Source organism: Xenopus laevis, chromosome 4L (genome assembly GCF_017654675.1).
Source record: "Xenopus laevis strain J_2021 chromosome 4L, Xenopus_laevis_v10.1, whole genome shotgun sequence".
Classification (NCBI taxonomy): Eukaryota; Metazoa; Chordata; class Amphibia; order Anura; family Pipidae; genus Xenopus; species Xenopus laevis.
Genome location: NC_054377.1, coordinates 136,892,070 through 136,908,490, shown reverse-complemented (window position 1 = coordinate 136,908,490; position 16,421 = coordinate 136,892,070).

Sequence of the window (16,421 nt, the reverse complement as noted above, 5' to 3'; positions counted from 1 at the left end):
GAACTCCTTGGAATCTAGCAGAAAATATTCTCCTTTTTCCATTACAAGAATTTTCATACTCTATGGAGCAGAGGTATCAAGGGTCAAGTTGAAAATTCTAATTTTTTTTATGGTCAAAACTGCCAAATTCAACTACGGAGTTATTCAAAACTCGATTTGAGTTTTTTAAAAATTCTAATTCGATTTTCGAGATTTATCATACTCCAGCCCTTTAAGTACTCGAATTCAACTATTTGCCACCTAAAACCGCCGAATTACTGTTTAAGTCAATGGGAGAGGTCCAGGGACCAATTTTGAGTTGTTTGCAGCCTTCCTCGAGTTCTTTTCAGAGATTCGAGTATTCGGTTCTATTTCATACATCCGAGTTAAGAAAATTTTATTTTTTTAATACATTTTTAATTGGTAGAATTTCAAATGTATGGGAGTTTAGGGGAGTTTTTAAAAACGCGCATTGAAATTTGACCTTTGATAAATGTGCCTCTATGTGTTTTCTCTTCCACTCAGTCATTCATTACATTCTATAAATATTACAGGGCAAATATAGAAAGCTTTCTGCAGATCTTCTAATGACCACGTCTATAGAAATCACCCAAGGCCATCTCTTGAGGATAGAAGCTGTTTTCATCTACACAAAAGTGTTTTTCACAATCAGACTTGTGAAGCTGTGGAATGCCCTCCCAGCAGTTGGAGTTAGAGTTGTAGCTGCAGAATTAGCCGATGTTCTCAAAAAAAGTATTTGGTATGTTGTAGCAAGACACAGTATAAATGACTAATAAAATAATGGGAATGTTGATCCGAGATAATTTATTTTAGGACTGTTTGGGAGGGGTGCCAACAGGCCCGGACTGGCAATCTGTGGGTTCTGGCAAATGCCAGAGGGGCTGCTATAAGGTCCCATTGAAAGTCAGTATTTAGTGGGCTGGTGGGGACTGTTTGGGCCTCTGTATACCTGAAATGCCAGGGCCTTTTTTAATTCTCAGTCCGGACCTGAGTGCCAATCTCCTCCCCATTGAGCATTGAGCTTAGTTGCGTAAGATGAAACCTGGGTGCGATGGCTACTTGTGTTGCTGTGATTTTGGATTTATCACCTACCCTCTAGGGGTATAATAATAGATACAGAAGAATGCAACCCCCAAAAATCCATATAAAATATATTACACTATGATTTTGGGCTTAAAGGGCATGTAAAGGCAAAAAAATAAAATCCCATTTTTACTTTCTTTAATGAAAAATAAACCTATCTCCAATATACTTTAATTAAGAAATGTGTACAGTTTTTATAAGAAACCTGACTGTATGCAGTGAAATTCTCCCTTCATTTACTGCTGTGGATAGGAATTGTCAGATGGTCCCTAACTGCTCTGCAGGGAAACAATCATACTTATGAACAGCAGGGGGAGCCCCCGCCTTACTTCCCAGCCGTGCAGAACTCAAGCAGCTTTGTTTATGATGATCCCTAAGCAGCCCAGACCACACTGAGCATGTGCACAGTCTTAGTCTTGCAAAGATGTTTAACAAAGTTACAAGATGGTGACCCCCTGTAGCCAACTTTGAAAGTATAAATTATTTGTTTGATTAGGCTTGTGGTGCAGTAAGTTTATATTTAGTATACAAAATACAGCATTTCTAGCCTTATTCTATTTTAGACTTTACATGCCCTTTAAGTGCGGCCAGGGTCAGATTTAAGACAGGGAAGAACAGGTATTTACCGTGGGGCACAAGCATTTGAGGTGTCTTTTGGGTGGAAGAACACTGATCAGTGCTCTCAAACGTTTTCATGTATTGGGCTGATTATATGATGAGCCCCATGACCAAAGGCTAATCATGTCATGAACATCTAGCCCATAAAGGTCGTACATCGATAATAAAGTACATTGGTCAGTTACATAACCAGGGAAATCAGGACAATAATTATGTTCATTTTTATGCTCCCTATTCTTCCAGTCACTTCAGGCCTACAGATTATTAGCCGTCATTCAAACAAATCATTTCTTGGTTAGATAAGCCCAGCATCTCCCATTCATTCTTTGCAAGGCATTTATATGGCAGCGTAACATAAAATCAGCTCTGTTTTTCCTGAATGAGACACACTTGTTAGAACCCCCCCACACACACACACTTTATCCATGGCTACCTCATTATAGTCCCGGATAGGAGGGGGGAAGTGTGCGCAAAATGCGTGTGGCATCTGATTCTCCACTTCTTCTACAGCCTTTGTTCTTTTGCTCAATTTAGTTATAAGAGCCCCTGTTCACAGCAGGGTCTCCATGGAAACCTGACTTCTATACCATGTTCTCACAATGCAATCGGCTCAAACCTACTTCATTCAGTTGGGGAGGGGAAAAAAGGGCAAAAAACAAATGCATACATTAGGGGGGCGAATGCCTGATTAATTGGGTGCCAAGAAATAGGTCAAGGCTCTGAAATTACATTGTCGTCTAACATGAAAATACAGTGCGCAGATGCAAAACCCAGTTCTAAATAACACAGAATGTTCCTTGTAAAATTCATACAGGTATTGACCAATTAGATGGCACGTGGGTATGTGAAAGCCAAAGTGGACATCTACTGAAACTGCATAAAATGCAAATAATCTAGGGGTGCTGTTATTAATATAAGTCCTCCTTTAGCATGCCCAAGAAATAGTTTATTCTGCCAGTCTCCTAGAGTTAAGGGGGTTAAACAATCCATTTGCTGCTGACAGTTGCAGTCAGTCTATGTGAGTGATTGGTAAACTGTGGGGCCACTGCTCTAGGTCTGCACAAACTGGCTTTGCATTCACAGTCCTCCGTCTTGTACATGATGGGCTATTATATTTACTATGGGACATTTATGTTATTTACACCTGCTGTCAGGGTTGGACTGGGCTGACAGGTAGGGTTGCCACCCGGCCGGTATTTTACCGGCCTAGCAGGTAAAACACCTGCCAAGGCCGGGGCCGGTATTACAAATTTACCGGCAATGTAGCTGCCGGTAAATTTGTAATACGATTAAAAAGAGCCCTCGACCTGCCCCCAATCCCCTTGAACGTAGCTTTTCTTTTGGTTCTTTTAGCGTCTGTGGCGCAGCCCCGCCCCCTTTGACATCACGGCCCGCCCATTGTAACGTCACAGCCGCCCCTTTGTTTCCCCGCCCCTCACCAGTCGGTAAAGAATTTTTAAAAAGGTACCAACCCTACTGACAGGACACTGGGAAAAAACTCAGTGGCCCCTCGTGGGCTCCGCTGAGCCAGACCCACTCAGCTCCGGAAAGACTGGGCGCTGCACCTTTTTCCTGCCCACTGGCTCGATTGTGGCTGCAACAGGTTAAAAAATAAGGTATACTGAGGGCGGAGGAGGGTTGTGGCTTTGGAGGGAGGGGTGGGGGGTTTACAGCTTCACTGGGGGGCTGGGGGGGTGCGCGTGCCCCTGAGTCAAAGTGCTGGTGGCCTCCCAACCCTCAGTTTGAGGCAGACTGCTGTGTATATAAAGCCTTATCTAATATGCAACCTCTCCTAGTAACAACAAAACCTACTTTCTTTATCACCCTATAACAGGTTTTCGGATTTCCCTCATTTCTGGCTCAACATTTAGTCAGTTTCGCAACAGCCGAACTTGTGAGTTTTTCTCCAGGGAAGTAATAACCAAAAATATTCAAACCATTTATTAGGACATACAGGTGAAGGCCTGACGCGTTTCGTGCCTGTTGGGGCCTATGAGTAAGTGCCCCAACAGGCATGAAACACAATTTCGGCTGTTTCTTTACATATATGGACCCGCGGACTGTGAGTATTCACAGTGGTATGTGCTTATACTGAAAAAAGACTGAATGGGTCCAAAAATAAATGAAAATATTTTATTTAATGGGAACTGAAAAATGCCTAATGTGCCTAAGAATTTCTTTATGTCAGTATATTGGGAAGTGTTCTCAGACTTCAGTATGCTGGCACTGGGTTGAAGAGAGCCTGATGTAATTCCAGCATCTTAAAATGGTTTGTAGTCCAACCAAATATTTAAAGGCCTGTAAATCTGATATCTGTGGCTTAGTCAAATCATTTAAAGGGAGATTATTTAATGGAGAGTGGTATTCTAAGTAGCAATTAGCATGACAAACAAATATATTTGCTTTTATGGTGCAGTAATGATACAGAAGTGGCATAGCAGTAGATGTGGTCTGCACAGTAAATCTATGGCTTTTAAACTAGTTTATTGGTCTTGGTTGTGCTGTTTCTCCATGGATATTGATCACGTACAGTGAGAAGATGTCTATGCAACATTGTGTAATTGGACTAGGACCTAAGTGGGATACAGGCTTCTCTATTAAGTTTACATTTATTTGATCTGATCCAGGACATGTTGCAGGAGATCTGGACAAACTGGCGGACTGGGCAACCAATTGGTAAACTGGAAAATGAGGTTCAATGTTGATAAATGCAGGTTATGCACTTTGGCAAAAATAATATAAATGCAAGTTATACACTAAATGGCAATGTGTTGGGATTTTCCTTAAATGAGAAGGATCTTGGGGTTTTTGTAGATAACAAGTTGTCTAATTCTGGGCAGTGTCATTCTGTGGCTACTAAAGCAAATAAAGTTCTGTCTTGCATAAAAAAGGGCATTAACTCAAGGGATGAAAACATAATTCTGCCTCTTTATAGGTCCCTGGTGAGGCCTCATCTGGAGTATGCAGTGCAGTTTTGGACTCCAGTCCTTAAGAGGGATATAAATGAGCTGGAGAGAGTGCAGAGACTAAGTGCAACTAAACTGGTTAGAGGGATGGAAGAGTTAAATTATGAGGGGAGACTGTCAACGTTGGGGTTGTTTTCTCTGGAAAAAAGGGGACATGATTACACTTTACAAGTACATTAGAGGACATTATAGACAAATAGCAGGGGACCTTTTTACCCATAAAGTGGATCACCGTACCAGAGGCCTCCCCTTCAGACCAGAAGAAAAGAACTTTCATTAGAAGCAACGTAGGGGGTTCTTCACAGTCAGGACAGTGAGGTTGTGGAATGGATGGGAGGTGAGATCCACCGAAGAGGGCAATTGGTTGGTCATAATCTGTGCAGAAGGGACAGGTGATTGGCTTTTCGCGGTCATATAACTGTAACCCCTTTACCCCTACTGCTGGATATATAATGCAGGCCCCCTGTCACCTACTTACCCCTGTAGCTACAAACAGGGGGTGTTCCTTTTAGGTACTGTGTTCACCCATCCACAAATGTTGATTTGATGTAGCTGTGGCGAGTTGGTGAGCGGCTCCGGGTCAAAGGCAAATGCTTAGGCCAGGGGTTAATGAAGGGGTGTTTAGATGGTGTTGATCTATATACAGTATATATATATATATATATATATATATATATATATAGACAAATACAAGATTCCTCTGCACTCAACCCATTATCAATATATTTAAGACAGTGACATTTTGTGCATACTGCTACTGAAAAATGCCTTACCCTTTAAACAAAACAGTTTAAAGGGTAAGGCATTTTTCAGTAGCAGTATGCACAAAATGTCTCTGTCTTAAATATATTGATAATGGGTTGAGTGCAGAGGAATCTTGTATTTGTCTATATGTTTTTTGTGGTCACACCCTCATTGCACCCCCGCCTAATGGTTTTAAAAACTAGTGGTGAGCACAACTTTCCCTTGTTTGTTATAGTTATACAGAAGCAGTGACCAGCCCCATGTTGTAGCTCCCACCCCTCCCAGCTATAGTCAGGTGATCCCACTGGTGGCTAATAAAAGGGCAGCCAAGTTTGGGAGTTTTACTTTGAAAGCAGCTAGCAAGTTGCAGGTAAAACGTATTCGTCCCTTTTATAAAATGTATAATTAAACCATAGAATTCTTAATGAATCAGATGAAAATTGAGCATAGGACTGGCCAGATATGGGATGACTTTGACGTAGTTGGCCAGCTTAAATATATTGCAATATATGGACAAACAATCCCTGTTTTGTTTAAAGGGTAAGGCATTTTTCAGTAGCAGTATGCACAAAATGTCGCTGTCTTAAATATATTGATAATGGGTTGAGTGCAGAGGAATTTTGTATTTGTCTATATGTATTTTGTGGTCACACCCTCATTGCACCCCCGCCTAATGATTTTAAAAACTAGTGGTGAGCACAACTTTCCCTTGTTTTTTATATATATATATATATATATATATATATATATATATATATATATATATAGTCATATGAAAAAGATTGGGAACCCCTCTTAGCCTGCATAATAATTTACTCCACTTTCAACATAAAAGATAACAGTGGTTTGTACTGGGGTGTTTTCTGAACAAAGATTTTTAGTGTATCAGTATTCAGTTGTATGAAAATAAATCAAATGTGAAATACTGGCTGTGCAAACATTTGGATACCCTTGTCATTTTTCTAATTTGAATGCATGTAACTGCTCAATGCTGATTACTGGCAACACCCAATTGGTTGGATTGGCTCATTAAGGGTAAGGCCACACTAAGCGATAGCGCGGCGATTTGGCTCGCCGCGACTTTTCGCCGCGACTTTTAAACGGCAATCGCTGGCGAAACTTTGGCGCTGGCGTCTATGGGGAATCGCCGCGTGTGTTTTTACGCTGGCGATTTTGCGCGATTCCCCATAGACACCAGCGCCAAAGTTTCGCCAGCGATTGCGGATTAAAAGTCGCGGCGAAAAGTCGCCGCGAGTCAAATCGCCGCGCTATCGCTTAGTGTGGCCTTACCCTAAGCCTTGAACTTCATAGGCAGGTGTGTCCAATCATGAGAAAAGGTATTTAAGGTGGCCAATTGCAAGTTGTGCTTCTGTTTGATTCTCCTCTGTGCAGAGTGACAGTATGGGATCCTCAAAGCAACTCTCAAAAGATCTGAAAACAAAGATTGTTCAGTATCATGGTTTAGGGGAAAGCTACAAAAAGCAATCTGAGAGGTTTAAACTGTAAGGAATGTAATGAGGAAATGGAAGGCCACAGGCACAGTTGCTGTAAAACCCAGGTCTGGCAGGCCAAGAAAAATACAGGACTGGCATATGCAGAGAATTGTGAGAATGGTTACAGACAACCCAAAGATCACCTCCAAAGACCTGCAAGAACATCTTGCTGCAGATGGTGTATCTGTACATCGTTCTACAATTCAGCGCAAAGAACATCTGTATGGCAGGGGGATGAGAAAGAAGCCCTTTCTGCACTCACGCCACAAACAGTCGCTTGTTGTATGCAAAAGCTCATTGAGACAATCCACAGTCATTTTGGAACAACGTGCTTTGGACTAATGTGGCATAAATAAAGTTATCTGGTTATAACAAAAAGCTCTTTGCATGGTGGAAGAAGAACACTGCATTCCAAGAAAAACACCTGCTACCGACTGTCAAATCTGGTGGAGGTTCCATCATGCTGTGGGGCTGTGTGACTAGTTCAGGGACTGGGGCCCTTGTTAAAGTCGAGGGTTGGATGAATTCAATCCAATATCAACAAATTCTTCAGGATAATGTTCAAGCATCAGTCACAAAGTTGAAGTTACACAGAGGTTGGACGTTCCAACAAGACAATGACCCTAAACACACTTGGAAATCTACAAAGACATTTATGCAGAGGGAGAAGTACAATATTCTGGAATGGCCGTCACAGTCCCCCGACTTGAATATCATGGAAAATCTATGGGATGATTTGAAGCAGAATGTCCATGCTCGGCAGCCATCAAATTTAACTGAACTGGAGAGATTTTGTATGGACGAATGGTCAAAAATAGCCACATCCAGAATCCAGACACTCATCAAAGGCTATAGGAGGCGTCTAGAGGCTGTTACATTTGCAAAAGGAGCTCAACTAAGTATTGATGTAATATCTCTGTTGGGGTGCCCAAATTTATGCACCTGTATAATTTTGTTATGATGCATATTTCTGTTAATCCAATAAACTTTATGCCACTGCTGAAATACTACTGTTTCCATAAGGCATGTTATATTTTAAAAGGAAGTTGCTAATTTGAAAGCTCAGCCAATGATAAACAAAACTCCAAAGAATTAAGAGGGGTTCCCAAATGTTCTCATATGTATACACACACACACACACCTTTATTTTCTGACCCTATGGGTTTGCCTTTTTCTTCAACATTCCATATTTGTTTTTGGCACAAATGGAAGTTTTGTATGACCCTGATAACTTGTCTGCACTTGATCACTCGGTAGAGACGACTTGTATTTTGGAAATTGGAATGTCAGCAAGATCACAGCGTGGCAGTTTATTCAGACGCACACAGCCCCATTTCCAGCAGTGACAATTACTCCGCTGAATGGCTGTTAAGGTAATAGCTGTTGCTCATTTCAGATCAAATTCTACAGAGACATTGATGTTGACTCCATCATTCCCGGAGAGAGAGACCTGCCAGGTGCTGTTCTTTGGTGCTTGAAGGGGTTATAACATTATTAAAGGATTCTTGGGGTTAAAATGACACATCAAATAACAGAAGGAGAAGTATTTTTGGTGGCAGCAACCTGACAACTCCAGACAAAGACACATTCAATTTTATTCATTTAAGTCTGTGAAAAATATGCTATTTACTGTTCTTCTGTATTGCTCCTGATTGGCCTGTGACATGCAAAGCAGAACAAGCTCATGAGGTTGTCTTGCCCTTGAAAGAGGGTAAGAACAAATAAATAACAGGTCTGTATTTATCCTGCACTTACACAGACAATAGGGCATTTTGCACCAAACTTTACATAATTGTGTTTTTTGTTAAAGCGATGGTTCACCTTTAAGTTAATGGTTAGTATGTTATAGAATTGGGCAATTCTATTCAATTTCTATTGGTCTTCATTTCTTTTTAGTCGTTTTTTGAATGATTTGCCTTTTTTTTCTGACTCATTCCAACGTTCACTGACCCCATCTAAAAACAAATGCTCTGTAAGGCTACAAATGTTTTGTTATTGTTACTTTTTATTACTCATCTTTGTATTCAGGCCTCTCCTATTCATATTCCAGTCTCTTATTCAAATCAGACGTGGTTGCTAGGGGAATTTGGACCCTAGCAACCAGATTGCTGAAATTACAAACTGAAGAACTGCTGAATAAAAATCTAAATAACTCAAAAAAACACAAATAATAAAAAATTAAAACTAATTGCAAATTGTCTCAGAATATCACTCTCTACATTATACTAAGAGTTCATTTAAAGGTCAAAGGTCCTCATACTGTATCATTTTCATTATTTAATGTGTGAATAAACTTTCTTCTTCTTTTTTTTTTTTTTTTACAATAATCAGCTTTAGTTGCTGAAGTTTTTTCCTGGAATTCTTGAGATTTTTTACTTTCGACAAATCCCAAAAATCTGAGTTTGAAAAACACAACCTGTAATACATTTAGGGCAGAGACACTCGCTCAGATTCGGGGAGATTAGTTGCCCAGCGACAAACCCTTCTCTTTTTCGGGGCGACTAATCTCCGGAACTGCCTCCCCGCCGGCTAGAATGCAAATTGCCGGTGGGATGGCAATCTGTGCGATTTGTTTTTCCGAAGTCGCCTGAAGTTGCCTCACGAGGAAACTTCAGGTCGCTTTGGAAAACAAAGCCCTCTGAGTGCCATCCCGCCGGCGATTTACATTCGAGCAGTTCAGGGAGATTAGTCGCCCAGAAGAAGAGGCGATTTATTGCCCGGCGACTAAATCGCCCCAAATCTGAGAGTGTGTCTCTGCCCTTAAAGGGCATGTAAAGGCAAAAAAATAAAATCCCACTTTTACTTTCTTTAATGAAAAATAAACCTATCTCCAATATACTTTAATTAAAAAATGTGCACTGTTTTTATAAGAAACCTGACTGTATGCAGTGAAATTCTCCCTTCATTTACTGCTGTGGATAGGAATTGTCAGACGGTCCCTAACTGCTGAGCAGGGAAACAATCATACTTATGAACAGCAGGGGGAGCCCCTGCCTTACTTCCCAGCCGTGCAAAACTCAAGCAGCTTTGTTTGTTTCCCTCTTTTGATCATTTATGACGATCCCTAAGCAGCTCAGATCACACTGAGCATGTGCACAGTCTTGGTCTTGCAAAGATGTTTAACAAAGTAACAAGATGGTGACCCCCTGTAGCCAACTTTGAAAGCATAAATCATTTGTTTGATTAGGCTTGTGGTGCAGTAAGTTCATGTTTATATTTAGTATACAAAATACAGCATTTCTAGCCTTATTCTATTTTAGACTTTACTTTCCCTTTAAGGTCTCCTTATTTCTAGTGATTTTCTACAAATGTAAAATACTATTGTCTCTAATTCTAACAAATGTAGCATTGAGAGGTATTAAAATGTCTGAAAGGCTGGGACAAAACAATATATGAGAAATAGGGTCAGACTAGGTGGCTGAGGCCCACTGGGCTGCTTTCTCAGGGCCCCTCACCCCTGCTGCAAAGCCCCTTCCGTACCCTCGTTGTAGCTGCCCTCGGGCGTATACATGTTCTTTTGCCGCAACCGGGGCTGGAGAGGGTGGTCGGGGCATCAAGGGAAGGGAGCGGTCTGGCCTGGTGGGGCCCACAGGATCCGGGGCGAGAGAGAAGCATTGAAGGAATTGGAACTGAATATAATTTCTGCAAGTAAGCGGGTGGGGAAGTGTTTTGACAGACAGATGACAGACCGCTCATTGTACATAAAACAAAGTAGGGATTTGGTAGTCAATAGTGAAACATACAGAAACTACCTAATGAAAATACTCCATAAGGAATGACAGAGCTAATAGAAATGGGAGAAGTATTAGGAGTAAAAGTGAAATTATAAATACAAGTATTGGATCCGTTATCCAGAAAGCTCCGAATTAAGGTCATCTCCCTTAGACTGAGTTTCATTCTAATTTTTAGAAATGATTTCCTTTTTCTCTGTAATAATAAAACAATACCTTGTACTTGATCCCAAATAATGCTAATTTGTGGCAAAACAATCCTATTGGATTTATTTAATGTTCAACTAATTTTTAGCAGACATCAAGTACAGAGATCTTAATTACAAAAAGGCCCCTTATCCAGAAAACCCCCAGCACCTGAGCATTCTGGATAATAGATCCTATATTTTATAGTCAATGCCAGGGTCATGGTATTCAAAGATGACCATAGTTGGCTAGATTTGGTTGTGAGGTTTGGCTGTTCCTAATTACATGAATGGCAGGTTAGGGGGCACCATTCTGTAACCCTTTTAGATTGTCCAGATGACAAAAACATATTTAATGGTGGCCAGTACATGTTGCATCAACTGAAGCATACAAGAGTCCTCTGCACTCAACCCATTATCAATATATTTAAGACAGCGACATTTTGTGCATACTGCTACTAAAAAATGCCTTACCCTTTAAACAAAACAGGGATTGTTTGTCCATATATTGCAATATATTTAAGCTGGCCAACTACGTCAAAGTCATCCCATATCTGGCCAGTCCTACGCTTAATTTTCATCTGATTCATTAAGAATTCTATTGCTTCATTATACATTTTACAAAGGGACTAGGTTTTACCTGCAACTTACTAGCTGCTTTCAAAGTAAACCTCCATACTTGGCTGCCCTTTTATTAGACACCAGTGGGATCACCTGACTATAGCTGGGAAGGGTGGGAGCTACAACATAGAGCTGGTCACTGCTCTTGTAGAACTATAACAAACAAGGGAAAGTTGTGCTCACCACTATTTTTTAAAAACATTAGGCGGGGGTGCAATGAGGCTGTGACCACAAAATACATATAGTCAAATACAAGAGTCCTCTGCACTCAACCCATTATCAATATATTTAAGACAGAGACATTTTGTGCATACTGCTACTAAAAAATGCCTTACCCTTTAAACAAAACAGGGATTGTTTGTCCATATATTGCAATATATTTAAGCTGGCCAACTACGTCAAAGTCATCCCATATCTGGCCAGTCCTACGCTTAATTTTCATCTGATTCATTTGTAAAATGTATAATGAAGCAATAGAATTCTTAATGAATCAGATGAAAATTAAGCGTAGGACTGGCCAGATATGGGATGACTTTGACGTAGTTGGCCAGCTTAAATATATTGCAATATATGGACAAACAATCCCTGTTTTGTTTAAAGGGTAAGGCATTTTTTAGTAGCAGTATGCACAAAATGTCTCTGTCTTAAATATATTGATAATGGGTTGAGTGCAGAGGACTCTTGTATGTGTCTATATGTATTTTGTGGTCACAGCCTCATTGCACCCCCGCCTAATGTTTTTAAAAAATAGTGGTGAGCACAACTTTCCCTTGTTTGTTATGCATCAACTGAAGCAACAGCTCCTCTTCTCCTGTTGTAGCTCAGGTTATTTACACTATAGGAAGGTGGCCATGTATACTATGTAAAGTACTTGTACTGTCTAAGTTAATGGTCAATTCCAAGCAACTTTTCAATTGGCTGTCAGTATTTATTTTTTATTGTTTTTGAATCATTTGCCTTCTTTTTCTGACTCTACCCAGCTTTCAAATGGAGGTCTCTGCCCCCATCTAAAAGCAAATGCTCTGTAAGGCTACACATTTAGGGGCAGATTCATTAAGGGTCGAATTTCGAAGTTAAAAATACTTCGAAATTCGACCCTCGAATTGAAATCCTTCGACTTCGAATATCGAAGTCGAAGGATTTAGCGCTAAACGTTCGATCGAACGATCGAAGGATTTTTCGTTCGATCGAACGATTAAATCCTTCGAATCGAACGATTCGAAGGATTTTAATCCAACGATCGAAGGAAAATCCTTCGATCAAAAAAAGGTTAGCAAACCTATGGGGACCTTCCCCATAGGCTAACATTGAGTTCGGTAGGTTTTATCTGCCGAAGTAGGGGGTCGAAGTTTTTTTTAAAGGGAAAGTACTTCGACTATCGAATGGTCGAATAGTCGAACGATTTTTCGTTCGATTCGTTCGATTTCGTTCGAATTCGAACGAATTTAACCAATTCGATGGTCGAAGTACCCAAAAAATACTTCGAAATTCGAATTTTTTTTATTCGAATCCTTCACTCGAAGTTAGTGAATCTGCCCCTTAATGTTATTGGTACTTTTTATAACCCATCTTTCTTTTCAGACCCTCTCTTATTTATATTCCAGTCTCTTGTTCAAATCAGTGCATGGTTGCTGGAGTCATTTGGACCCTAGCAACCAAATTGCAAACTGCTGAATAAAAAGCTGAATAACTCAAAAACCACAAATAATACAAAATTAGAACCAATTGCAAATTGTCTCAGAATATCACTCTTTACATCATGCTAAAAGTTTATTTAAAGGTGACCAACCCCTTTAAATACAGTAACAGAAAGGCCTCCCTTAAGTCTCTTATAACTAATCTTTCTCTCTCTCTGTAGAGTGGTGTCTGCACAAATGTTCCTTCATATCTCTGCAAGAAAAGGCTAATTATTGGTATATGACACCAGTAACCAATGTGAAATAGGAGAGGAGGTTTCTAGGATCAAACTAGAGAAAGATGAGAAGATGAATAATTTTAAAAGAAGCCTATTATACGAGGTATTGATTTAATTCAAGTTAATTATTTCTGGTTTGAGGATACAAACTACAAATGTGTGGCACAGCCATGGGCACTTTTTTTGTCTCCAGGTATGAGATCTGTTATCCAGAAACCTGTTATCCAGAAAGCTCTAAATTACGGGAAGGCCATCTCCCATAAATCCCATTTATATCAAATAACTCATATTTTAAAAAATAATTGCCTTTTTCTCTGTAATAATAAAATAGTAGCTTGTACTTGATCCCAACTAAGATATAATTAATCCTTAAAGGAGAAGGAAAGGTTAAAACTAAGTAAGCCTTATCAGAAAGGTCCATTTAAATATACCAGTAAATCCCCAAAGTAATGTTGCTCTGAGTCCTCTGTCAAAAGAAACACTGCATTTCTTTCCTTCTATTGTGTACACATGGGCTTCTGTATCAGACTTCCTGTTTTCATCTTAAACCTCTTTGCCCTGGGCAAGAGCATGCTCAGTTTGCTCCTCTTCCCCTGCCCCCCCCCCCTTCTCTACTGTAATCTGAGCCCAGAGCAGGGAGAGACTCAGGCAGGAAGTGATGTCACACCACATTAATACTGCAGCTCCTATCCTAAACAAACAGAGAGTTTCTAGAGCTTTTTACTCAGGTATGGTAAAATATTCTACAGAATAAATATAGCATTCTAGCTTGCACTATTGCAGCTAATCTATTGGCAATAAAATGCCTCCGTAGCTTTCCTTCTCCTTTAAAGGGGACCTGTCACCCTAAGAAATAATTTCAAATTCTTTTCTATCATGTTAGTTGAGCAAAATAAACTTTACTTACACTGTATTTATTATTACATTTTTGTTTCCTTCTGTCTTGGAATTATACAATCACAGCATGCAGGCAGCTGCCATTTTGTGGACATGGTTATTAAGGGAAATTGTGTATCACCCCAAAATCTTGTGTATGCACCAGAATGGTGGACCTAATGTCCATGTGTAGTGCCCTACACAATTATAGAGCCTGAGGAGGGAGGGGGAATGTGAGGAGATCAGTGACATCTAGGAAGTGCTGAATGGAAAGTGAAAGTAATTGACTGCCCCTCCTCTATGCCACGGGCATAGAGGCGGGGCAGGTAATATTTGATTGACAGTTCAGATATTTAAACACCTTTATAATAGGTATGGATGTTCTAATGAAAAAAAATGTTGGGGTTCCATATTTAATTTGCAAAGGACGTGCATTATGCAGCTTTTTATGTGTAGGTGACAGGTCCACTTTAATGGAAACAGAACAATCCTGTTGGATTTATTTAATGTTTAAATTATTTTTTTAGTAGACTTAAGGTATGGTGATACAAATTACAGAAATACCCCTTTTCCGGAAAACCCCAGGTCCCGAGCATTCTGGATAACAGGTCTAATACCTGTACTAATGTATAAATAGGCTATTGGGAGTAAAATCATATTATCCTTATTTATTTTGCTGGGAATAGAGCATGTACAGTTTGTATTGGAAGGATGTAAATGTTTACTGTTGAGATTCCTATAGAAACTAAAGCATAATAACAGAATGTATCTGGGGCTCAAATACTAGAAGAGATGACAATAAAATAATGATATTAACAATAGAATAATGAGAACACCCTATTCCATGACGGGTAATGGCTGGTATTTAGGACTATTAATATAAATTAAAGATCAAGACCCCTTGTCCTGGTACATACAAAGGCCAGACCTAAGGCAGATAAGGGGGAAGGGAAGGCTGATGCTAGGGGTCTCAGGTAATAATCATACAATGACATACTGACCAAAGGTCAAGACTCTGCAGACAGAAGTCAAACAACAGTTAAATACAGAAGTGTTGCTTCAGAACTGCAAACACCCATCCTGTCTCAAACTAGCAGACATATATTTTATGGTTTGTGTATATTGGAATCAGGGAAACATAAAATGATGTAACATATATTGCAATATTTACTATAGTAAGCTTACATGCCTTCTAATATAGAAGGAGGGCTTTTGACCATGTATGGTATTTCCGTGTACCCTTTGCTCTTATGGTAAATGCTCTGTAAAGGTATAAAAGGTTGTTGTAAGAGGAGTTTCTTTGGGAAGTTCTCCTGTCACACTATGCTGTGGTGTGGTTGTGACAACTTCCTAGGCAAAACTCTTGTCTTGTTTGTCTTTGTCTAATAAGTAACCTCACTTATTTGAATAGCCTTTTCTCTGAGTTTTGCTTTTATAAACGAGGTCTTGGTATACAAAATACCAACAGAGAATATTTTGATTTCTAGAAAATATGTACCAAATGAAGGTTATAGAAAGCTCTTTAGAAAAGGTGAATGAAATAGGCAGGAATTAAATGGTTAAATACCAGTATGGGGAGACTATGGAGGAAGATAGATGTTTTTTTTTATTAGGCAATACAATCTATTACATTTTATACTTATATACATTTTTACTTAGCAATGCGGGTGCTCCCACAACCCCCCTTTTGTATTTGCTCTTATAGCCTGAACTTTGGCTAAGTTTCTTGTGGTTTGCAGCACCCACCATACCTACCCCTATCAATTAATTGTGGCCCTATGCTTTTAACCGCACCATATTAATACACTTTTTTTTAAAAATGGGCGTTGGTTTGGGCAATCACTCTCTCTTAAAAGCTGCAAGTTAGCAGCGGGGGAGGATTTAGCCCTCAGACAGAAACCAAGGTTCAGCAGACTTTTACTTGAACTAATGCTATTATGCAGAGAGACACAGGATCCTCAATACTATGACTGGAGGTAAACAAGTTAGGGACCGCCATATGGGGTTTACCTTGACGTGGTATGGTGGCTTTTCAACTTTATATTCATAACTTTGTAACTAAAAACCCCTGTCTTTGTGAACACATGCATTTGCATATCTACTGAATTACTTAGACAGGGGCCCAGGGAATGTGCACTGACCCATTTGGTTATGTCAGTAGCACTTCCCTTATACTTATATATATTTTT